This window comes from Podarcis pityusensis, assembly GCF_964106645.2.
Source record: "Podarcis pityusensis genome assembly, chromosome: 4".
Classification (NCBI taxonomy): domain Eukaryota; kingdom Metazoa; phylum Chordata; class Lepidosauria; order Squamata; family Lacertidae; genus Podarcis; species Podarcis pityusensis.
The window spans coordinates 15,652,828-15,677,631 of record NC_138027.1 but is presented as its reverse complement, the minus strand read 5'-3'; the positions used below and the strand labels follow the sequence as shown (position 1 = coordinate 15,677,631).

Here is a 24,804-nt window from a genome sequence, read left to right as displayed (position 1 = left end):
ACACCTAGGAGGGAAACCAACCAAAGCTTCTTCCCTCTCTGGGCCTAGAGCCCAACATCCCAAGGCCCAGAGATAAGCAAAGCATCAAATCAAGCCAATTAGCATACATCAAAGCAAGTGAAAATATAATTTATGAGCTCATTCTTGCCACAATTGCCAATTAGTTTTTGGGGTCATATTGACTACCAAGATGGCATTGGCAGGCCTTCTGGAACATTCCGCCTTTGGTTCGTCACAATAGAACATCCTCACTGGAGTGTGTGTCTCCCTAACAGTGACTGTGATGTCACTAAGTGAAAGCATTTCTATCTAGCCGGACATTTAACTTGCAATAACAATTGTACGTGGGTTTTATCTGCTTGGCCTAAACCAGGGATTGCCAGTCTGTGACCTTCCAGACATGATGAAATTTGCCCTTTTATCTATTTATTTTATTTATTAAATTTATATAATGCCCTTCGTCTAAAGATCACGGGGCAGTTTGCAGCATAAAAATACAAAGTGAGAATACAAAATACATACCAACCAACCAACCAACCAACCAACCAACCAACCAACCAAACAAACAAACCAATAACCTTGCCTTTCACAAGCACATTGAAAAGGCCATAGATTGTTTAATCAGCCATAGGCTTGGTTATAGAGGAACGTTTTCTCCTGGCGCCTAAATATATGTAACGAAGGTGCCAGGCGAGCCTCCCTAGGGAAAGCTTTCCACAAGCGGGGAGCCACTGCAGAAAAGGTCCTTCTTCATGATGCCACGCTCTGGACCTCTCGTGGAGGAGGCACGTGAAGAAGGGCCTCAGATGATTATTGCAGGGTCCAGGAAGGTTTATATGGGGAGAGGCAGTAAGCTAGTTTCTACACACACTCACACTCTTCCATCTAGACAAGCTAGAGATGTTATTAGAGCTCAAGGGCACATCCCAGCCAGGAAAAAAAACCACTCAATGGGGGTGTGAAGCAAGGATTGTGAGTGGCCTTGGGTGAGGTGGTGTGGCTGGAGAAGGGATCTGGCATGAGTTTCTGCCGCAAAAAAGCACAAACAAATAAGGAAGTGGGAAAACTAAGTACAGTGGTACCTCAGGTTAAGTACTTAATTCGTTCCGGAGGTCCATTCTTAACCTGAAACTGTTCTTAACCTGAAGCTCCACTTTAGCTAATGGGGCCTCCTGCTGCTGCCATGCTGCCGCAGCACGATTTCTGTCCTCATCCTGAAGCAAAGTTCTTAACCTGAAGCACTATTTCTGGGTTAGCGGAATCTGTAACCTGAAGCATCTGTAACCTGAAGCGTCTGTAACCTGAGGTACAACTGTATCTGAATCTGTGGTATGTATAGCGAGGCTTGAGCATAATTCTTTATGTTTGGATAAGTGAATTCTTGTATAGTGAACAGGCGGGTAGTGGGATCTGTGTGTATATGGAATTTAGTAGCTGTAAAGTGCAGTTGCAATTGATGCTAATGATAACAGTCACATAAGATGTACCAAATCAATCCCAGGGTTTCTGTCTGCTCCTTCCTGAGCAGCACCCGCAACAGAACATCACACATTCCTCTGTGACAAGTCACCAAGGTAGGAACTGATTATTTTATACTTTGCAAGAACTGTGCATGTTGATAGCGCTATGGAAACCAGGGGTGACTAACAGTTTTTGGCTCAAGGGCCATGTCCACCCTTGGCCAACCCTCCAGGGGTCACAGGTCAGGAATGGGCGTGGCCAAAAGGGGGCGTGGCCAGTTTCATTGTAATACACACACATGGGATGTACATGCACAATTGCAGAGGCACACACAGGCCCTCTCCTCAGCTGAGCTGTGCAGATCTGGCACTCAGGGCCGAGAGGAACCAAATCCATACACGGGCAAACTATAGACGTTTGTGGTACTGGCTGCATTAGTTGGAGACAAAGAGCCGCAGTGGATCTTGCCTGCAGTTCTGACAACAACTCAGAGCTGTCTATACTTAGCTCATCTCAGACACACACCACATTATTCAGCTTGCTTCGGAAAAATAATTTTGTTAAATTATGTAGCTAATAAACAAGAGAAGCCCATTTGCAGAATGATAAACAGAATTCTCTCTTCCTTAAAAAGTGAGTAATTCCCCCCCTAGAAAATAATCATTGCACACCAGAAACTCTAAATTTGATTAATAGTGTCTATTATATATTGATGGGGGGAATAATTACATATTAGTCCTGCATTCTGATTACCTGCGGAAGGTTCCACTTGTAATATAATTAAGAGCAGCTCCTCTGGAGTTGTGGGCGGCTGGCTGTGTGTATACACATTCCCCCTGCTGATGGAAAGTCGAGGCATTAATGAAGAAGGCCACGTTTTAATTCCTGTGCTTCTAGTGCAAGGGAATTATTGTGATTGCCCTACTTATTTATTTTATTAATGTAGCAGTGCCTTGAGTTCCTGGATAGACAGGAAATAGCTTTGGCTTGCAGATCTTCATTGGACATGGAGAGTGGCTTCTCCAGAAGCCATTTGCAAGACAAAGGCGAATCACTGAGTTACTCCATAAGGAAAAAAATCCACAAGTGGGCAATGCCTTTATTGGGACTAGGTTTGGGGGAGAAATTGAGTTTGGATAGCACTTTAAGGCAAATAGACCAGATTTGTACTTAATTAATAGGTGAACCAAAACCTAGCTAGCCTTAAAAATCCACAGTTCTCTGAATTTTGGGATTAAGGGAGCAATCCTGTGTACAGGAAGCTGGCATAAAGTGTTGTTGTTTAGTTGTTTAGTCGTGTCCAACTCTTCGTGACCCCATGGACCAGAGCACGCCAGGCACTCCTGTCTTCCACTGCCTCCTGCAGTTTGGTCAAACTCATGCTGGTAGCTTCGAGAACACTGTCCAAGCATCTCGTCCTCTGCCGTCCTCTGCCGTCCCAACATCAGGGTCTTTTCCAGGGAGTCTTCTCTTCTCATGAGGTGGCCAAAGTATTGGAGCCTCAGCTTCACGATCTGTCCTTCCAGTGAGCGTAAAGTAAGTCGGTGTAAATTAAGCCAATGTAAAGTTACATCAGATCTGATCCCCGTTCAGCAGCGGGACTGCTTCTGCTTTTCCTAAACCTGGCAGAAGGAAAACAAGCCTTTAAAAGAGTCTCTAAGCTAGGTTTCCAGGTCATATGACTTAGGTGCCCGTGGGGGTTGCCCGCCTAAAATGGTAGCAGCCTTGAGTTAAGGGGAAGCCTTTCAATGAAGGTTTATACAGGCTGTGTATCCACTTTTTATTCACTCTTTAAAACACACAAACACATTTTTAGCCTTTGTGGTTCCATAGCCAGCTTGAAAATGCATTAGCGAAGTGTATGAGAATTGCCTTACTAGGTCAGACCAAGGTCAACATAGTCTAAGCATTCTGTTTCCAATTTAAAATATCATCTAAGGGTCAAACTGAATGAGGCAAAAGAACGTAAGCAGCGGCTTGCTGGATCAAATCCATGGGCCATCTAAATAATAGACTATAGACAAACTACAAACAGGCAAATCTTGGGTCCGGACGGCATTTTACCCCAGACCTCTCAAACAACTCAGATGTGACATTGCTGATCTTGTAACAAAAATATGTAACTTGTCCCTCAGATCAGCCACTATACCTGAGGACTGGGAAGTAGCTAATGTATCTCCCATTTTTAAAAAGGGATCTGGGGGATCCTGGAAAGTACAGGCAGCTTAACGTCTGTCCTGGGAAAATTGGTGCGAAGTATTGTTCAATGACAAACCTAGACAGCATCTTAAAAAGCAGAGACATCACCTTGCCAACAAAGGTCCATATAGTTAAAGCTATGGATTTCCCAGTAGTGATGTATGGAAGTGAGAGCTGGAGCATAAAGAAGGCTGATCGCCGAAGAACTGATGCTTTTGAATCATGGTGCTGGAGGAGACTCTTGAGAGTCCTATGGACTGCAAAAAGATCAAACCTATCCATTCCGAAGGAAATCAGCCCTGAGTGCTCACTGGAAGGACAGATCCTGAAGCTGAGGCTCCAATACTTTGGCCCCCTCATGAGAAGAGAAGACTCCCTGGAAAAGACCCTGATGTTGGGAAAGATGGAGGGCAAAAGGAGAAGGGGAGCACAGAGGACAAGATGGTTGGACAGTGTTCTTGAAGCTACCAGCATGAGTTTGACCAAACTGCGGGAGGCAGTGGAAGACAGGAGTGCCTGGCGTGCTCTGGTCCATGGGGTCACGAAGAGTTGGACACAACTAAACGACTAAACACCACCACCAACAACAACAACAACATTGTTCAAGATGAAATAGCCATGCATATAGAAGAACAAGCCCTTACTGAAGCCGAGTCAGCATGGCTTCTGAAAGGGCAAGTCTTGTCTCACAAACCTATTAGCATTCTTTGAGAGTGACACCAAGTGTATAGCTAGAGGTTGACAGAGAGCCCTTGAACTTTCTAAAAGCTTTCAACAAACTACCTCACCAAAGACTCCTGAGTAAGCTTAGCAGTCAAGGAATAAGAGGAGAGGTCCTTTTGTGGATCAGGAACTGGGTAAGTTGCAGAAAGCAAAAAGTAGGAATAAATGGGCAGTTCTCTGAATGGAGAAATATCATAGAGTTGGAAGGGACCCTGAGGATCATAGAGTCCAACCCTCTGCAATGCAAGAATATGCTGCTGTGCCCCGCGATGGCGTGAGCTCCTGTTGCTTGGTCCCTGCTCCTGCCCACCTAGCGGTTCGAAAGCACATCAAAGTGCAAGTAGATAAATAGGTACCACTCCGGTAAGAAGGTAAACAGTGTTTCCGTGCGCTGCTCTGGTTTGCCAGAAGCGGCTTAGTCATGCTGGCCACATGACCCAGAAGCTGTCTGCGGACAAACGCTGGCTCCTTGGCCAGTAAAGTGAGATGAGCGCCGCAACCCCAGAGTTGTTTGTGACTGGACCTAACGGTCAGGGGTACCTTTACCTTTAAACTGGTTAGGAGTGAACAGTGAAGTGGCCAAGTGATAGTAAATGGTTCACGGTTGTTAAAACAAACATAGATTGTGAAGCGCTCCCAAAGGACCTCTGCAAAGCGAGTTGATAGATGGTTAAATGACAAATGCGATTCAGCATCAACAAGTGCACCGTGATGCATGCCAGGACCAAAAGACCTTAATTTCACATATATGCTCATGGAGTCTGACTCGGCGGCGACTGACCAGGAACGAGATCTTGGTGGTCTGCATCACAGCAGTTAAAACGGTAGCTGCTGGTTGCCAAGTCAGGCAGAGTTGTCTAATTAATTTTGCCTCAATTTCCAGAAAGGAAATGATATTGCAGAAGGAGACAGCTACAGGGCAGGATCCAGTAATGAGGGTCAAGATGCAACGAGCCCCTTGAGCAGTAAAAGCCCTTCTACAGGCATACAAGGACCAGAGTAACAGCAGCAGCAGCAGCAGCAGCAGCTCAAAATACCCAGGTTAAAAAGCCGGTTTTTAAGAGGAACACGTCTGCTACTGCACCACACTCTGGCACTGTCAAGTGCGTGAGTGTGTGGGATTTGAGGAGCTGCCATCTCTGAAGGACAGTGGCAAGTGACAAACTTCATCCAGGGGAAAGGAGATCAAGACAGGACATGTTATAAATACAGTGGTACCTTGGTTCTCAAACACTTTGGTTCTCAAACTCCAAAAACTTGGAAGTGTGTCGGTGCTAAACTTCATTTCATTTGTCTTTGCTTGCAATTATTGTAGGCATTTTGTTTCTTATAATATTGATCGTAACGATAAGGGTTTGTAACCAATGTGAGTCCTGCTCGGAGTAGACCCATTGAAATGACTAGACATAACTAACTTGTGTCCATTCATTTTAGTCTACTTTTGAGCAGAACTTGCATGCATTCAACTCATTGTTAGCTATACAAATCTACGTTTCATTATAAATTTATCTTTTTTTAAAAAAAGCAGATGGTTATTAAGATTCTTGGAGTGAATAAGAACATGGAAGAGCAGAGAGAGAGTGAAGACAGGAAGCAAACCGGTGCAAGAACCTCTTTAGCATCCTTTAGCAAAGCTGCATGCCAAAGGTTATGACAGCTTCTTGGTGTAGAGATTTTATGGGAAGTCTATTGGTGGGTACCTGTTTCTCCCATTTCAAAGACCAGAGTGGATGAAGAATAATTTCGAGGGACTGTATGGGAGGAAAGGCTTTAATCCATTACTAATTAAGGCAAAAGAGAAAATAAGGGTAGCTACCATGAAAGAGGGCCAGCTGCGATGTACCACATAGTATGCAAGGAATCCAACTAGACTTTTGACTTCTTTTTATTTGAGATCTGGCCAAGCACTGAGAGAACAGATTGGAATTGTTTGTGCAAATGTCACTTTTCAAGATTCCTGTTTTTTAAAGAAGATGCACAGGTAATTGGCAAGCCCATGTTTCATTGCTATGTTTCATTGACAGGTAAGATGTGATTGCTTTCAGCAGCATTTATTTGCCTCCTCCTCTCCTTTTTATCTTTTTAAAAAAAAGCATCCTTGTGAAAATGTTAGGTCAACCGCCGGCCATCAGAGTGTGCTTCAGGAGACGAACGCATGCTGCGATGTCTTGTTATGAAATGTTTATGTTCAGAGCAAATGGATACGGTTTATTATTCCTCGTCTTCTGTGAATGATCTTTGGAGTGGGTGGTAGCAAATATTCTTTAAACAGAATGGGCTTGCTTGTTTTAATGGTGCAATAGCTGCCCTGGGGCTAAGCTATATTTCTGGAAAAGTCAATATAGCACCTGCCAGATCTTGCTGGACTGCAGCATCCATCACCCCTAACCATTGGCCATGCTGATCAGATGATGGGCCACAACAACAGCATCTGGTGAGTACCATATTGGCAACCTCTCCTATATCTGATGGTGGCAGAGCTGTGCTTCTAAATATGGATAAATCTGCAGTGCAGAATAGTATGTGAGAGGGTGAAGTTTAAAAGGGAGTTGTATTGCAGGAAAGAATGCTGAATATGGCCCTCATTTATTTCCCAACCACCCCGCTGTATCCCTGAGTTAATCCCCAGAAGCGAGCACATCTGGAAGAAAAACAGCTGTTGGGAAGGGCTGAAGAGGTGTGGGATGGGCTCAGATCCATCTGTCCATGGTTTAAATTGCTGGGTTGGCATTGATAATAATTTTTCACTGCTTCTTATTATCAGTTATATAGTATTTTGTATTGCATATCATTATTGATTATATTTACCGTACTTTTCCGTCTATAAGACGCCCCCATGTATAAGACACCTCCTATTTCTGGGGACTCAAATTTAAGAAAATGGAGGGAAATTGCCCAGAGTTGTTGAGCTTTTTTTGGGGAGAATTGCAGAAAATCGCTCACCAGAATGACCAGTGCAGACAGCAGCACATGTCGTGGAAGCAGCCTCTCACCTACGTGCTCGCAGCCAGCAGTCCTGAATCACTCGCTTGATTGCCGCAGGGGCAGCCAATCAGCAGCAGCCCTTGCCGCAGCCACCAATCAACTGTCAAAACGCCCCATACAATCTCCAGCTCCCAGCTGCAATCAGTTGCATGTCACAGCACTCCACTACCCATGTATAAGACGAACCCCAATTTTTGACATTGTTTTTGGGTCAAAAAACCTCGTGTTATACACAGAAAAATACAGTATATAGCCGTTTTAATTTTTTGCATATTAGGAGGGACACGGGTGGCGCTGTGGCCTAAACCACAAAGCCTAGGGCTTGCCGATCAGAAGGTCGCTGGTTCAGATCCCCGCGACGGGGTGAGCTCCCGTTGCTCAGTCCCAGCTCCTGCCAACCTAGCAGTTCAAAAGCATGTCAAAGTGCAAGTAGATCAATAGGTACCACTCCGTCGGGAAGGTAAATGGCATTTTCGTGCGCTGCTCTGGTTCGCCAGAAGCGGCTTAGTCATGCTGGCCACATGACCCAGAAGCTGTACGCCGGCTCCCTTGGCCAGTAAAGCGAGAGTCGTCCGCAACAGGACCTAACGGTCAGGGGTCCCTTTACCCTTTACCTTTTATCACTATATTAGGGGAAATGGGAATGCCTGAAGATGGCTTCTAAGGATGTTTATCCAAACATATGACTGGGAAACCTGCGTTGTCAGGGGTCCTGGTTGTCAACTTCAGACGAACACTTTTGGGATCTCCTCTTCAGACTTTTCCGTTCAACACAGGAAGGTCAAAAGTGGAATAGGTTCAACCAGGGTACATAGATGCTAGGAGCAGAGCCAGCAAGTACCCCCTCTGGAACTCCTGCACACTTTATGCCTTCACATTTTGTTTTGAATAGATGAAGAGGGCTTATATTTGTTGCTGCTGGGATGTTAATTGCTCAGAACTGGAAACCAGCCAAAAATCCCAGAATTTACTGAAAGGCTTTATAATATCTGGGAGATTGACTTTTTGTGCAAACAAATGCTGGACAGGGAAATAGAAGTCTCTTCAGAACTTTGCAAATGGCTGGTCTTTATTTATTCAGTGCTGGAATGCAAAGTTTCCTCAAATCAAGGTAAATACCCATGTCTTACCCAAGTGGATTTTTCTTTTTTTACTTTGACTTATTTCATAATTGAGGTCTTGATTGATACCTCCTCCTGATAGATATATCTATTTTCAAAGACATGTTAGTCCATTTTGTGGCAATAATTTATCTTATTCTTTATTTGTTTTGTTCTCTGTTGATTCTATTTTTTTTTTTAATATTTTTTATTACATTTTTTCCAGATAGAAATACAAAGTCAGATATACAAAGAACTAACAGAAAAGAAAAAAAGAAAAAAAAAAGAAAATCATCTTTTCAAAGCATTTTCCCATAACCAACCGGACTTCCCCACGTCTCCCTCACCGTGCGTTCTTTACAATAAAATTTTTCAGCAAATTATAGCCTTATTTCGTGCATTCTTTTGTTCTTTCAAATACTTGTGGTTTACGTTTAAAATACTTATTGTCAATTTACACTAATAACATATATAATATTCTTTTAAACATTAGTCCTTTCATTAATATAACTTAGTTTTCCATACCTTAATCTTATTGCTGGAGCTGAATTTCCCTAATCATGCGAATTCTTAACATTCATATAACTTATAAAATTTTTGTAAATAATCTTTAAATTTTTTCCAATCCTCCTCTATTGCTTCTTCTCCCAAGTCTCGGATCCTGGCAGTCATTTCGGCCAATTCCATGTAGTCCATCAATTGCGTCTGCCACTCTTCCAGTGTGGGTAAATCTTGAGTCTTCTGTTCTCTGTTGATTCTAGATCAGCAATGGGCACCACCCATTGTTGCATTCCAACTCTCATCAGCCCCATTCAATGGTCAGGGATGATGGGAGTTGTAGTCCAAAAATATCTGGAGGGCCATTGGTTCCCCTGCCTTTGGTGAGGCTGGTTGTTAGTGTTGTTCACAACTGTGGTTTTATAATTGTTGGGAGCTGGCCAGAGTAGCTGGGGCAATCCAATCAGAAGGGTGTTGTTGTTGTTGTTGTTGTTGTTGTTGTTGTTGTTGTTGTTCCAGGGCATTTTGTGTGTAAGCGAAAGAGGGATGGGTGAATCTCCCATTCCAGCTTCTCTTAGCTTCTCATTTCCCAATTTTAACTTGACTTCTCCACATTTCCACACATTTTTAAAGTCTTTGCGAAAATTCACCAGCATTTTAGTGCAAATTTCTCCTAGATCACAGATTTTACCCTGCTACATTCATTTTTGTACACAATCCATGACTGCAGAGCTGCACTAGAAAATTCAGGGAAGAGCAAATTTCAAAAGACGGGTGTATGTCAGTTTGCACATTGCTCTGGAACTTTGCTGAATTTCTCCTCCAGCCCTGGCATGAAATGTTAGCCACCACAGAAGAAAATGCTACAGGCAGAGAAAAAATAAGCTTTATATTTTGGTCAGGAAGGCAGGGAATATGAGTTGAGGGGAAAAATATCGGAAAATTTCTCCGAAATTTTTTTTGGCCCAGCTACAGATTGCACTGGAAGGACAGATCCTGAAGCTGAGGCTCCAATACTTTGGCCTCAGCTTCATGATCTGGAAAAGACCCTGATGTTGGGAAAGATTGAGGGCACAAGGAGAAGGGGAGGACAGAGGACGAGATGGTTGGACGGTGTTCTCGAAGCTACCAGCATGAGTTTGACCAAACTGCGGGAGGCAGTGGAAGACTGGAGTGCCTGGCGTGCTCTGGTCCATGGGGTCACAAAGAGTCGGACACGACTAAACGACTAAACAACAACAACAACAGATTGCTCACCATTCTTTCTGTATTGTTTTCCTTTCATTAATTAATATGCTGAGTTAAAAACCGAGAAGCACCCCACATGCGGAGAGTCCTTTATACTTTCTATCTTCAAGGAAACCTTTCCATATCAACTGATCGCTGCCAGCTTGGAGCTCTGCCACACATGCTGTGGAACCCCTGGGAACCGGGGAAGAAATCCGGAGCCTGTTCTAGGATGCACAGTCATTTCATGCAGAGTGTGGGCCAAGCCTAAGTATTGCCCCAGAAGAATTGAGAGTGCATTCTGGAATGTGTCCAAAACTCCCCTGGGGCTGCAAACTGCAGGGAAGACTCAAAAGCAGTAGGCGGGCTGCCTTTCAGTGATGCTTGCCAGTTATTAGGGATCATCTCCTTGAGGAACCCATGTCAAACTTCCAAGGGCTCCTGGGAGCACAGCTTGAAAAATAATGCTCTGCCACATGTTGTGGGGTCCCAGCTAGGAGCCCCACCTACAGACTCCCCATGAACAGATGGGGAGAAGAAAGGTGCAGGATCTTACTCCGGAGAGCACGCAAAGGAATCATGCCAGATAGAAAATGTTCAACAGCGTAAGTGAATGGGTTTTTGAAGCTAGTTGGTTGACAGTGCAATTACTGCAATGTGTTGTATGCCTCTGAAGACGGTCAGGGAACTTCAGCTGGTGCAGAATTTGGCAGCCAGGTTGTTTGCCAGGGCAAGACAGCTTGAGCATATAATGCCAATCTTGACCTGATTGCACTGGCTGCCGATTAGTTTCTGGGCCCAATTCAAAATGCTGGTTTTTAATAATGATGATGATGATAGTAATAATAATAATAATAATAATAATAATAATAATAATAATTTATATATATCCCGCCCTCCCCAGCTGAAGCTGGGCTCAGAGCGGCTAACAGGAATAAAAGTAACACAGCATTCTAAAATGAATTCATTCTAAAATCAATTCAAAATCAAATTAATGGCAACCATTGGGCTAGAGTTCTGTCAGGATTACCAAAGGAGGGGGTCAGACTGTGCCTTAGCCAAAGGCCTGGTGGAACAGCTGTCTTGCAGGCCCTGTGGAAAGATGTCAAGTCCCGCAGGGCCCTAGTCTCTTGTGACAGAGCGTTCCACCAGATCGGGGCCACAGCCGAAAAAGCCGTGGCTCTGGTTGAGGCCAGCCTAACCTCCCTGTGGCCTGGGATCTCCAAGATGTTTTTGTTTGAAGACCGTAAGGTCTTCCGTGGGACATACCAGGAGAGGCGGTCCCGTAGGTATGAGGGTCCTAGGCCCACAAAACCTTAAATGGCTCAGAACCGCAATATCTCAAGGACTGCCTCTCCCGATATGAACTGACCTGACCCTGTGCATTTTTGTATCTCATGTTCACACACACACAGAACTGCATTGCTAGATTGGGGAAAGTGCAAATTTCGAGAGATAGCTTTATTCCTGTTTGTGTCTTGTTCTGAAAAGTGAAGATTAGGTAAGGTCACCTTTCAACGTAAACAGAATCACATTTGTCCCCCGTCTCTTGTGGCAGGTTTTCCCCTAAGCATCATAAAGTATTGGGTCTGCCCTGGGCAAATTTTGAGTCTCTCAGCAGCAGCCTCAGAGCTGGTCGAGGCCAAAGCGTGAACATCGTCTGGGTGGGAACTGTATCCTAAAGAGTAGGTGCTGGATAAGACGCTGTTACTATCAGGGACAAAAAGAGCTAAGGCTGGCAACTTAAACATGAAAAAAGAAAAATAGGGGGGGGGGGGTTGTTTTTTTTTAAACTGCTTATCATTTGGCGTTGTTATGAATAATGTATTACTTGTTTAACACTGCTACTGTGCTTAGGCTTGCGTGGGTAGCATTCATTACAGGATAGGAAAATGCAATTATTAAAAACAGTTCCATTAAAACTGTACATTTGTTTTTGAATCAGCTGTGTCTTTTAAACCTCATTAATTAAATTAAGGTCTGTCGTACCTGATAAATTATCATACCAGAGCCATCAAAGCTTTCTTCACAGTTGAGGATGGGGCAGTTTATGTAGCACGAACCCAAGGACTGTTCCTTAGGATGGTTACCTTTGGGGTGTTTCTATGTAAGGATTGCATTTAGACTCATGGTACATCTGGATAAGGATGGAGGGAAACCCCCCCCCCCATTTCTGTTCCATGGTCGCATCCATGCCATACACCATGCCTTTCAAGAACACTTAAAGCACATGACATGCTCCAAAGAATTCTGGGAATTGTTCTTTACCCCTAAGGCAGCTACAGTTCCCAGCACCCTTAACAAAGAATAGGAGTGTGTGAGATCGTGCGGCATAGTCACACTCACCACGGGTGTGTGGTTCCTGGAGGGTTGACGAAGGGTGAATATTACTGGTTATTCAATTTACATACCGTCCTTTTTTTTCAAAATGTCAGCCTGGATAGCTCGGTTGGTTACAGTGTGGCGCCGATAATGGCAAGATTGCAAGTTCGATCCCCGTATGGGACAGCTGCATATTCCTGTATTGCAGAGGGTTGGATGAGATGATCCCCAGTTCTACAATTCTGTGATTCTATGATTCTATCCCAGACACTGAGATCCAGCACAGAGGGCCTTCTGGCGGCTCCCTCATTGCAAGAAGTGAGGTTACAGGGAACCAGACAGAGGGCCTTCTCGGTGGTGGCGCCCGCCCTGTGGAACGCCCTCCCTTCAGATGTGAAGGAAATAAGCAGCTATCCTATCTTTAAAAGACATCTGAAGGCAGCCCTGTTTAGGGAAGTTTTTAATATTTAATGCTGTATTGTTTTTAACACTTGATTGGGAGCCGCCCAGAGTAGCTGGGGAAACTCACCCAGATGGGTGGGGTATAAATAAATTATTATTATTATTATTATTCTACATACAGCGAGCGGCCACAGAATGCTGCCTTTGAGTGAAAAGGTTAGATATGTTTGCCATGAAATTAACATTAGTGTCCAGAACAATGCCTTGGTGCATGTGTTTACAGAAGAGACAGGGAACCTGTGGATATTCAGTGTTGCTAGACTGTATCTCCCAGTATCTCTGACGCTTTGCAACGATGATTTGGGCCAATGGGAGTTGGAAACCAGCAGCATTCCCCCATTCCTGGTCTAGAGCATGCCCCAATATGACTCACAAATACTAGGCTTTGTTTGCACTGGCAGAATGCATGCGGACTGAGGATCAAAACGTTTTCAGATGGATTCAATGTGGAATTAACCATCAGCGGAAGATTTCCATATTAAAGCTATACAGAGTCCTTTGCAAACAGATCCAAACATGTTTACTCTTTTCCAGGTGGAGCTCATTGGAACTGTCTGCCAACGGGATTTCAAACTAAATTGAAAATGGTTTTTCCCCCTTAGAAACCCACTTGGAACTCTGGCGCTGACCTCCAGTTTTTATTATCATTACTATTATAAAGTTTTTTCAGTTATACAAAATAATGTGAAAATGAAGAAGAAGAAAGTGTAATACAATCATACCTCGGGTTGCAGCCACTTCTGGTTGCGTTTTTTCGGCTTGTGGACCGCCGAAACCCAGAAGTACTGGAACGGGTTACTTCCGGGTTTCAGCAGTAGCGCATGCGCAGAAGTGCTAAATTACGCTTTGTGCATGCGCAGAAGCGCCAAATTACAACCCGCGTGTGCGCAGACGTGCAGCTGTGGGTTGCGAATGTGCATCCCACATGGATCATGTTCGCAACCCGAGCGTCCACTGTATATGCTACTATATGTAGGATTCTTATATATACTAATACATACAGTAGCACCTCGGTTTAAGAACAGTCCTGTTTACGAACGATTCAGTTTATGAACTCCGCAAAACCGGAAGTAGTGTCCTGGTTTGCAAACTTTACCTTGATCTACGAACGGAAACTGAACAGTGGAAGGGCACTGGCAGCGGGAGGCCTCATTAGGGAAAGTGCGCCTCAGTTTAAGAATGGATTTGGTTTAAGAACAGACTTGCGGAACAGATTAACTTTGTAAACAAAGGTACCACTGTATACGATTATTAATAACCTACTATATTCTGTGTAAACTCATTCCAAATATCAATATATTTATCCAAACAAAGTCTGCGCCTGTAAGCAATCCGTTCACATGTTGCAAGTGCTGTCATGCCTCCAATCCATTGATTAAAGGGGACCATATTTTTGTTCTTCCAGTTCATCAATACTAGTCTTTTGGCCATAGTTAGGGTACGTACGGTCATACCTTGGTTCCCGAACGTAAAGACTCTCCTCCCTGCAAGAGAGGGGAGTGGTTGTGGCCGGGAGCCGGACTCCGCCTCAAGCAGGGGGCGTTTGCCCCCTGCCTCCCACCCACCTGGCTGGCGCCCACGCCCTCGGCCAGGCACCCAACCAGGTGCCTTCAAGGGGGCGTGTACAGCAGCCTAAATTGCTGCGGCGCCAGCCTCCAGCCCTCACTTTTTGTCGTCCCGTCGCGAGTGGGGGTTAGACGACCTGAACAGATTCTAGAAGTCCATTTGAAAACCAAGGCGCGACTTCCGATTGGCTTCAAGAGCTTCCTGCACTCAACCGGAAGCCGCGGAAGCTGAGTTGGAAGTTCGAGTTCCAAAGAATTTTCGCAAACTGGAACACTCACTTCTGGGTTTGTGGCATTCGGGAGCCAAAAGGTATGAGTACCAAGGCGTTCGAGAACCAAGGTACAACTGTACTGTGTTTCGTCTGGGGGCATGTTGTGTGCTACCTTGGCTGTCTGATAGTGCAGACCCAGGCCACTGAGCTTGAGCTTCTACAGCCGCCTCTTGCCATGAACCCCCATTGGCAAGATTGCCAGCAACAGCAGCAGATATGTCCTATGCTTAAGATGATCTTTTATTCTCTTGCTAGTTATGCTATTTCAAATGTGCATTTTATACATCCTTTAGTGATGTTATCTTTTGAAAAAAGAAATGTTTGGGGTAGCTTTGCTGTGTTAAGTATGCGTTCTGTAGTTGACCTCCTTTGTATTGTTTTCTTTTGAAAACTTTGAAGATAATATTTTAGCTTCCTGTTAAATAATTTGCTTTGAATGTGTGCTTTATATTTGACTTTCTTTTCAGTAATGTTTTATTCTGGATTGATTTATCTGATGCTGTAAACTGCTTTGAGTTTTTTTTTCTTAAAAAAATAAAGTGATATAGAAATAATAATAATAATAATAATAATTTCATCATCCCCTGTTTATTTTCCAAAACATTGTGCCCCACAATCCTTTTTTTTATGGGCAGTGATTTATTACTAAAATAAATAAATAAACAAATAAACAAACCCAAACTCGGAGCCAAGAGCAGCTGAATAAATCATGTAAAGTAAGTTCAATTCCATGTTTGTTTACTTTGTATAATTTATTCTCCTCCTGCTAGCCAGAGGCGATATCAGCACTGAAGCCTCACCTCCTGACTTACGTCTTGAATAGAGATGTGTACATGTCTACTAAAAAATAAGCCCACTGAGTTCAGTGAGATTTCACTAGCAGGTAAGTGGGTATAAGCTTGCAGAAAGTTCCGGGCAACATTAGTACCATACATTTAACAGTGTTATTTTTCTAGAAAAAGAAGTGTTGGAACTCAACCTGAACATCTCCCTTGTTCTCTTATAATGGCAAGGGCGCCCACCTGAGAGATGCCAGAACTGAGTTCTGGAGAGCTCCAGCTGAAAAAAAGACCTACATCCGCACCAAGGGGCAGAAGCAATAGACAAAATCGATAATTTCCTATACAGTGGTACCTCGGGTGAAGTACTTAAATCGTTCCGGAGGTCCGTTCTTAACCTGAAACTGTTCTTAACCTGAGGTACCACTTTAGCTAATGGGGCTTCCCGCTGCCACTGTACGATTTCTGTTCTCATCCTGAAGCAAAGTTCTTAACCCGAGGTACTATTTCTGGGTTAGCAGAGTCTGTAACCTGAAGTGTCTGTAACATGAAGCGTATGTAACCCGAGGTACCACTGTATACTTATTTATCAGCTAAAGTAGCAGAGTCTAAAATCAGTATTCATTCACTGACCGTTGCTGTCACCACGACCTGTCTTGTCCTCATTGCCATAAAACAGAATTTCTTGACAGCCCTTGTGACATCTGGGTCTTTGTCAGCAAGACAGTGTTCAACATAGGTTTCCTCTGAGCAGCCAGACACAAACTCATAAAATGCAATTTTTAGCAGTGGTTCCTGCATTTCAGGTGACTGGAGCAGATGATTCTTGGGGTCCCATCCAACTCTACAGTTCTGTGATTCTATGAAAACAAGTTTTGTGGCACCTTAAAAAATAAAAGCAAACATATTGTGCCATTAGCCTTCAGGAATTAGAACCCACTTTGCCAGATTCATGAATAGTTATTCTTTCTTGTCAGGTGTGTGTGTGTGTGTGTGTGTGTGTGTGTGTGTGTGTTGGGTTTGGATTGCTTCAATAATGATCATCAAAACACTACTAAACCTTAGGTTACGCAAATACAATCCTAGTAACAACACACATAACATAACAGGCTGTTTTTGACTATGTAACTTCTATTTCAAACACAATTCAACACATAATATCTCACAATGTGTATCTCACAATGTGTAATTCCATAGACCAACACATCATGCAAACAGAACACATCCTGAGAAATTAAATATTGGCATATTGGCAATAACCACAATATGGTAAGCATACCATATTGTGGTTATTGCCAATATGCCAATTTAGGAACTGAATGGACTTTATCTCCTGACCATCCATTGGACTTTAATTTCTCAGGCTATGTTCTGTTTGCATGATGTGTTGGTCTATGGAATTACACATTGTGAGATATTATATGTTGAATTGTGTTTGAAATAGAAGTTACATAGTCAAAAACAGCCTGTTACGTTGTGTGTGTTGTCAATAATGATAATCAACAACAGTTACAAAGGCCTTTTGGTTTCCGATGGGTTGGCCATAGTAGCAGTGCCCGCCCTGTGGGACACCCTCCCATCAGATGACAAACAGCTAAACAGCTAACTGATTTTTAGAAGACATCTGAAGGCAGCCCTGTTCCGGGAAGTTTTTAATGGCTGATGTTTTATTGCATTTTTAATATTTTGTTGGGAGTTGCGCAGAGTGGCTGGGGCAACCCAGTCAGATGGGTGGCATATAAATAATAAAGTTGTTGTTGTTGTTGTTGTTGTTGTTGTTGTTGTTGTTGTTGTTGTTGTTGTTGTTTTTAATAGATAGGTCTTTGGTCTGATCCAGCAGAGCTCTTCTTAGGTTTTTAACCCACCCTCAAAGCTCTGATTGACCAAGCTTTCATGCATCTTGGCGACTTCTGATTTCAAAGATCCTTGAGAGAAAGGAACAGCGTGTGGATTGTCATAAGCCATCTGGCAAAGGACTGGCAGATAAACCTCTCAGATCGTTCAGCACAGATGCATATTCTCCATCGTCTAACACCAGAAAGCGGCGTCTTGCGTGCGACTTGGAAGGCGCTGCCCTGCTCTGCCGAAGCAAGGGGATGCACAGAGGCCAAGCCTGAAATCCTGCGCGCCGTTCCGTTTGACAAATGGCGTGCTAAAAATGGAAAGCACAGAACAGAAGGCAACCAGTAGGATAAAAAAAGAAGAAGACACACACATAGAAAGAGAGACTTTGGTTCTTCAGGAAGGATGGAGAGGGGAGCAAAGGAATCCCAACAGCAAAGCCTTCGAAAACCGAGAGCTGAACAGAGGGACCTCGTTAAGGTAAACAAAAATTTCATAAGGGGAGCAGAAAAGATAAACGCTACCTGGTTTATTATTAGCTCACGTCAAATACGGGAGCAGCAGGGATGTGCACTTCAGACACAGTGCAAGAGCTTCGCAGAGTTTAAGTGGAATTCCTTGCACAGAATGCGGTTAATAGATGGAATGTGGCATTGCTGGCAGCATGAGAAACAATCAAGCTAAACAGCCTGCAGAGCTATTAGAGGGTGAAATACATATTGTGGAACGAGAGACAACAGGCCTGCCCATCCTCGTCTGTGTGTTTACTTAGAAGTCAGCTCCACTGAAACCAGCAGGGCTTGATCCCAAAGACGTAGGCGCAAAACGGCAGCTTCAGAGGCAGAAGGAACCAAAATAGGAAATCTGCTGCTGGCAGAATAGTGGCTGTTATATTTATTTATTTGTTTGTGGCTTTCCCCCCCTTCAGAACCCTGAAATGCTCTTGATCTGGCTGTTGAAAGGATGACCGACTATTGTGGGTAGAGAACAAAAAGGCTAACGGAGGACGAATGGAATGCAGAAGCATGAAAAAGGACCCAGCCGGCCAGACCCCTGAAAGACAGTGCATTCCAGTGCATTCCAGTGCATGTTCCCCCCCCCCACGCTGCAATGTCTTGTTGCCCGACTCGCTTTGTCGATAACAAATGTCAGATTCACGGGTGTTTAATGATGTTGGGCATACAACAACCGCGGCGCTCTTTTCGTTTGCCTGAAACATCTGCAATAATGTCCTGAAAGGATTTCTGGGCATTTTGCTGTGTGGAAAACATACTTCACCTCTGCTATTTGGTGGAGTAATATGGTTATTTGCTATTGGTATTTCTTACTACGTTTCTGCTGTTATTCTCAGGGCTTGGAAAATGCAGCTGATTGATTCCCGCCCCCCCAACGTGGTAGGCCAGTCCCGTGATTGTAATAAGGGCCAACTGCTGGAGAAGTATTGGGATGAACCATTGATTAAGTTGACACCGTAATCTATTTTCCTGCGCGTCGCAGGCTGAATTTACAGTCCGTGTACACCCACATTACTGACACATTGTTCTGTGTGAATAATCTTGCTTGGGCGACTTTGCCTGTGCTCGGCTTTTATTAATATTAGAATACCTCTTGGAACTCTTGAACAGAATGAAAGGGGAGGCTGAAGAAATTATACCAAAGCTTGCTTTTTTTTTTTAAGGAACAGGAGGAAGTACAATGGGGAGAAATAACATAGATGTTCAAAATGGCTGCCTGAAAAAGCCGCATTTTCCAAACAGAAAGGCAACAGTCGCAATCCAGGTCGGCAACTTTGATAGGTTGCTCTAAGCAGTCCTTTTTCGGGGGGGGGAGCAGGGGTATGCATACCCCTAAACATTTTGTGAATCTAAAAAATGAAACTAAAAAACTAAAACTAAACTAAACTAAAAAAAATTGAAAATTTTTAGTTTCTTCTCTATCACGGTGAATCATTAGTTCCATTGCTACGACTGATGGTGGCCTCATTTCTTATCATGGTGTTTCCTAAGTCTCAGACAGAAGTGAATGTTTAATGTGTGAAGCAGGAGTTGGAATCTAGCACGGTGATTGGTCAGTTTCGTTGTTACCACCTCCGATGGCGGCTTCATTTCCTTTCCCAGTGCTTCCTGAGTTTCAGTTGGAAGTGAGCGTTTAATGTGTGAAGCAGTGTGGAATGCATCTAAACACTGTAGCCAACTTAATGTTTATAAAATTGGTACGTACTCCTTTGTGTTTGTTTAAGCCTTCAGTGTATGGTTTTTGAAAGGACGACATCTGGCGACAGACGCCAACAGCAAACAGAGGAATCGGGAAGATGTTAGTGCACACAACCTCATGCCAATGTGGAAGTTACTGTGAGCTGTCAGCTGTGTAATATGAGGTAATGCATGTTCTTTGGACTTTTGTCCATTTACTGTATTTATTTTCCCCGATTTGAACTAGAAAATGGTGATTTTCTTGAGTCAAAATGGGAGTACCCCTTTTTTTTTTTTTTTTTAGAGGAAGAAAGCACTGGTTTTAAGGTACTTACTTATCTCATGACAGTTCTTGCCAGCACCTGCAATTCTGTAAATATGGCTTTTGGATTTCATTTTGTGTTGATGTTTTACTTACGTTATGACTCATAGCTGTAAGATGAATGCAGACAAGCTGAGATGTGGATGTCCAAATCACACAAAATCCTAGCCAGGAGGGCTATACTCTGCTTCCTTAGTTGGAGTCTGTAGTGCTTCTGAGTACCAGTTGTTGAAAGCCACAGGATGCGCTCAAATCCTGCTTTGGGTTTCCCTCAGGCATCTGGTTGGTCACTGTGAGAACAGGATTCTGGACCAGATGGGCCGCTGGCCTGATCCAGAGGGCTTTTCTGGTGTTCTTAAAATGAAATGACAAAAACCCTAAAATGAAAACTAACACAAATGCATTTTGATTTAAGGTCTTCTTTAGTGGTTTCTGGCAAAGATAAAGGTAAAGGTAAAGGGACCCCTGACCATTAGGTCCAGTCGCGGACGACTCTGGGGTTGTGTGCTCATCTCAGTCTATAGGCTGAGGGAGCCGGCGTTTGTCCACAGACAGCTTCCGGGTCGTGTGGCCAGCATGACAAAGCCACTTCTGGAGAACCAGAGCAGTGCACGGAAACGCTGTTTACCTTCCCGCTGGAGCAGTACCTATTTATCTACTTGCACTGGCGAGCTTTCGAACTGCTAGGTGAGCAGGAGCAGGGACTGAGCAACGGGAGCTCACCCCATCGCGGGGATTTGAACTGCCGACCTTCCGATTGGCAAGCCCTAGGCTCTGTGGTTTAGACCACAGCACCATCCATGTCCCTTTCTGGCAAAGATACTTACAGTATATAATGAAGAAAGAAAGAAAGAAAGAAAGACCTGTGACCCTCCAAATATTGACATTAAACTCCCATCATCCCTGACCATTGGCCATGCTGGAGCTGTAGTCCAATGGTAGCCAGAGGGCCACTGGTTCCTCACCCCAGAATTGTAGAATGGAGCAGAGAAGGGAACTCAAAACAAGTTTGCCACAGGCCAAAGTTCTCTCTGTAGGCCTATGCAGAAATCTTCCTTGTTCTTCTATGCCCATGTTCAATTTGGCATGCCCGCCACAGCCGTCTCGACTAAAATAAATGCATAACGGATAAAATGAGAGCCAATAACGAAGGATGACCTCTCCCAGCTGCAGTGGGCTCTCCTTTAAACCCTTGGCGAAGATCATTAGTGTCTTGTCGTAAATGCAAAGCTAAAGGTTATTGTTATTGCCAGAGCTGTCAATCTCCTTTGCAAATAATGAGAGCAACAAGAGCAGCAGCAGCAGCAGCAGTGAACGGCCGCTTGAAACAGTTGGAATCCCTCTGTGCTCTTGCACACTTCCCTTTTTTGGGAAGGAAAAAAGAGCTTTCGGAGCCGTTGCAAATGGCAGTTAAGAATAACAGATCTCCACAGCCTGTCTGGCTCCAGGGTCATTTAATTCATATACCGGCGCAGGCAGCTTGAAGGGGAATCGAGAACGGAAGCCAGCTATGCGTGGAAATCCTTTATTTTTGATTTGCAGTGTCTCAGCATGGAGGATCATGGGAAATCAAGAGAGATTTCTTGTGTTGCTGTTTTATCTTTTAAAAAAAGCAACACAAAATTATTTGTGCAAAACTAACTGGTGCGGAGAATAAGGCATACTTAACTAAATACTAAATACAGGCTGCAGTTTGAGAGCGCTCTTTTCAGCCCAGAAAGACTGGCCGGGCTGGCCACAGAATGAGATTTGGGCCACATTCACACAAAGCGCTTAAAGTCCTGTGATGCCAGTTTAAGCTGTCAGGGCTTCTCTCAAAGGATTCTGGGAACTGCCATTTGTTACGGGTGCTGAGAGTTGTGAGGGGACCCCAATTCCCTCCCCCCCAGCTACAGTTTCCAAAGTGGTTTAACATTCAACCCCTCTTCACAGGGGAGTCTGGGAACCGTAGCTCTGTTAGAAACACAAGCCTGGAAGCTAAGTCTGAAGTTACACCGTGTGTTTAGATACTCTGCACGAGCTCAAGAGCTCTCTCTCTTTTAGAGCCAGTGTGGTGTAATGGTCAGAGTGTTGGACTATGACTTGGGAGCATAGCTGTCAACTTTCAGATTTGAAAATAAGGGATCAGCAGCCTCGAAAATAAGGGAGCAGCAGCCTCACCTGTCCTGGGGACAGTCTATGGGATAACTAACAATCCGGGATAGCAGCGGGAAGCAGCGGGAAATGGTGCTGGAATAAGGGAATTTCCCGCAAAAAAAGGGAAGGTTGACAGCCATGCTTGGGAGGCTGGGATTCAAATCCTCGCTCAACCTTGAGCTTACTGGGTGGCCCTGGGCCCGTCATTGCCTCTCAGCCTGACCTCCCTCACAGGGTTGTTGTGAGGATAAAATGGGGAGGGGAGAACCATGTATCCTCACCTTGAGCTGCTTGGAAGAAAAGGTGGTATATAAATCTATTAAACAAAGAAACAAACAAATCAGTGCAAATTAAACCATATGTACCACCCTAAACCACAGAGCCTAGGGCTTGCTGATCAGAAGGTTGGCGGTTTGAATCCCCGCGACGGGGTGAGCTCATGTTGCTCGGTCCCTGCTCCTGCCCACCTAGCAGTTCGAAAGCACATCAAAGTGCAAGTAGATAAATAGGTACCACTCCGGCAGGAAGGTAAATGGTGTTTCCGTGCACTGCTCTGGTTCGCCAGAAGCGGCTTAGTCGTGCTGGCCACATGACCCGGAAGCTGTACGTCGGCTCCCTCGGCCAATAAAGCGAGATGAGCGCCACAACCCCAGAGTCGTCCGCAACTGGACCTAACAGTCAGGGATACCTTTACTTTTACCTTTTACTACCCTATCAAACTAATTATTAGTCAGGCTTGTAATCTGTTTTGGATTTACTTTTGTGGGATGTGAAACTTATAGCAGTCAAGTTCAACATTCCTACAGTGGACATGTTAGGGAATGTTTTGTACCACTCGGGAGAAAACTTCCTGTTTCCTCTTGAGCTGGGACAGACTTCCACTGCATGTGACTTGAAGTGGGTGTGGCCTATTCTGGGTAGAGGAGCACACCTCCTCCATGTGCTTCTTTTTCTTCTCCTTCATTTTTGTTTTCCTATGTATTAGGAGAGTGACTCAGTCACTGCTCAGTCGCACTCACTTGGGACTAACTCCCTTATGGGATTGTTCATGCAGATATGCACTTTTGTAACCTAAGTCTGCCTTCAGGGATCTAACTGTGAACTGAAAGATTGTAAGTAAACTACTTTTACATTGACTTTAATAAGACTGTCGTGTCTATTCTTTTCAAGAGGGACAAGAAGGGATCTTATCAGGAATCTTATATTGAGAGGCTCAGACGAGCCTGCAACAAGCTAACCACTGTGTGATTGAAAGGGGAATGCTCTGCTAAGATACAGAACTTGCTAACGCAAGTTAGGAAGAATATCATCAAACAATATATCCTCTCCTGCCTCCCTGAACATTCCTACAACTTTTTAATGGTTTATTGTATTTTTGTGTTGTGCTTCACACTACTTTCTGATTTATTTATTTTTAAGAAATGAAAAGTGGTATATAAATATTTTTTAATTTACACTAAAAATGAAGAAGAAGGAGAACAAAAACAGAGCAAGACAGTAAAGGATCCATAAAGGCAGGGAAACCTTTTCGGCCCTAGCGTTGGAAAACAGCAGGAAGGAAAGATACCCGTGTCTTGTCTTCTGCTTGTGGTTTGCTGTGCCGGCGTCAGTGGAAGATGCTGCCTGTCTGATAAACCCGGCACTCTCCATCTTCAGGGCCATTTGCCTTGGGAACCAGGTTCACGTGATGCTATCGGCAGATGATTTATGGCCGTTGCCTCTCGCCTGACATTTTGGGGGAAAGTTTTCATTGTTCATAACCGGCTTGCAAACAACGGCAGACGTTGCAGGTGCAGCAGAATTTTAAATGCGAGCGCAATTAAATGGGATGTGGGCCGCCAGCCGCCAGCAGGAGCTTCCCCGTAATAAAAAAGGAGAGTGGAACTCTCTGCAGTATTGATCTTGTGATGTTTCAGCGAGAGGTTGCTTCAAAGCACAGTTGCTACATAATGGCATATGGTCTCTCTCTCTCTCTCTTTCTCCCTCTCTCTCCATTGCTGCTGCTTCAATATTTTCTGCATAGCGAAGATGCACTCTGCCAGCACCTCTGTGGCAATAATTGGATCAGATGTATGTTACAAGCGAAAGATGATAAAAAAACAGCTCGCTTGATTGTTGTTTAAGCTCTGCGGATATCTCCCGTCTTGTCCCTTTGATAGATTCCGCTCCTTTTTCTTAAGCAAGCGTACAAAGTGCATCTCTTAAAAACAATTAAGAATCTACGGTAGCGGTGGGGTAAGGGTAAAGAGGGGTGGGTGGGGAATTAATATACATGCAAAGGATGTAAGTAAAAGAAGACAGAAGTTTGTGCAAACAACATTCTTTCGACCTCCGGGGCGAGGTACGTGGCCAAGACTCCCGCTGGTGGAGCAATGCCATCCACGGTTGAGTTGTCTATAAAAAGGCACGCGGCTCAAAATATTACAAGTTGCAACACCTTGTGAGATTTATTGGTTGAGAGTCTGGCAAAGCTGATGAGGCAGGGAATATAATGCACACCTAGCCAACATAAATCAGAGCCGGGGACACGAGACACCAGATTCGTCTCTTGTTATACAGCTAATATCTCCAGATTGCTTTTAATCATTTTGTTTTGTGCCCTCCAGAAGCAGGAAGGGAGAAACATCATACGCCACATGCAGCAAGCGTCATCCATCTGTCAGTTCCCAGCCCAAGGCGGTGCAACGGTTCAGCTGATCCCTGTGCATAAGGAGGCAAC

At 44.2% G+C, this 24,804-nt stretch overlaps 2 long non-coding RNA genes across 5 annotated transcripts in view; both read left to right on the top strand.

Moving 5' to 3' along the window:
• The first annotated feature begins 224 nt into the window (after window positions 1-224).
• Window positions 225-5,643, top strand: LOC308475471. Of its 2 annotated transcripts, none has more exons than XR_013985233.1 (3): window positions 225-501; window positions 1,502-1,574; window positions 5,267-5,643. It is a non-coding gene; the product is annotated as an uncharacterized lncRNA (long non-coding RNA). The 2 variants fall into 2 exon arrangements; XR_013985234.1 differs by having other exon boundaries at window positions 1,529-1,574; window positions 5,267-5,641.
• A 9,850-nt stretch (window positions 5,644-15,493) lies between these two features.
• The window catches only part of LOC308475438, a 156,017-nt gene continuing 146,706 nt past the window's right edge, over window positions 15,494-24,804 (top strand). Inside the window, exons 1-3 of one of the 3 annotated variants that reach the window (XR_013985193.1) lie at window positions 15,494-15,697; window positions 17,431-17,915; window positions 19,675-19,812. This is a non-coding gene — a long non-coding RNA (uncharacterized lncRNA). Of the gene's footprint in view, window positions 15,698-17,430; window positions 17,916-19,674; window positions 20,353-24,804 lie in introns of those variants that run through there. The other 2 variants (XR_013985194.1, XR_013985195.1) reach the window with 2 other exon arrangements.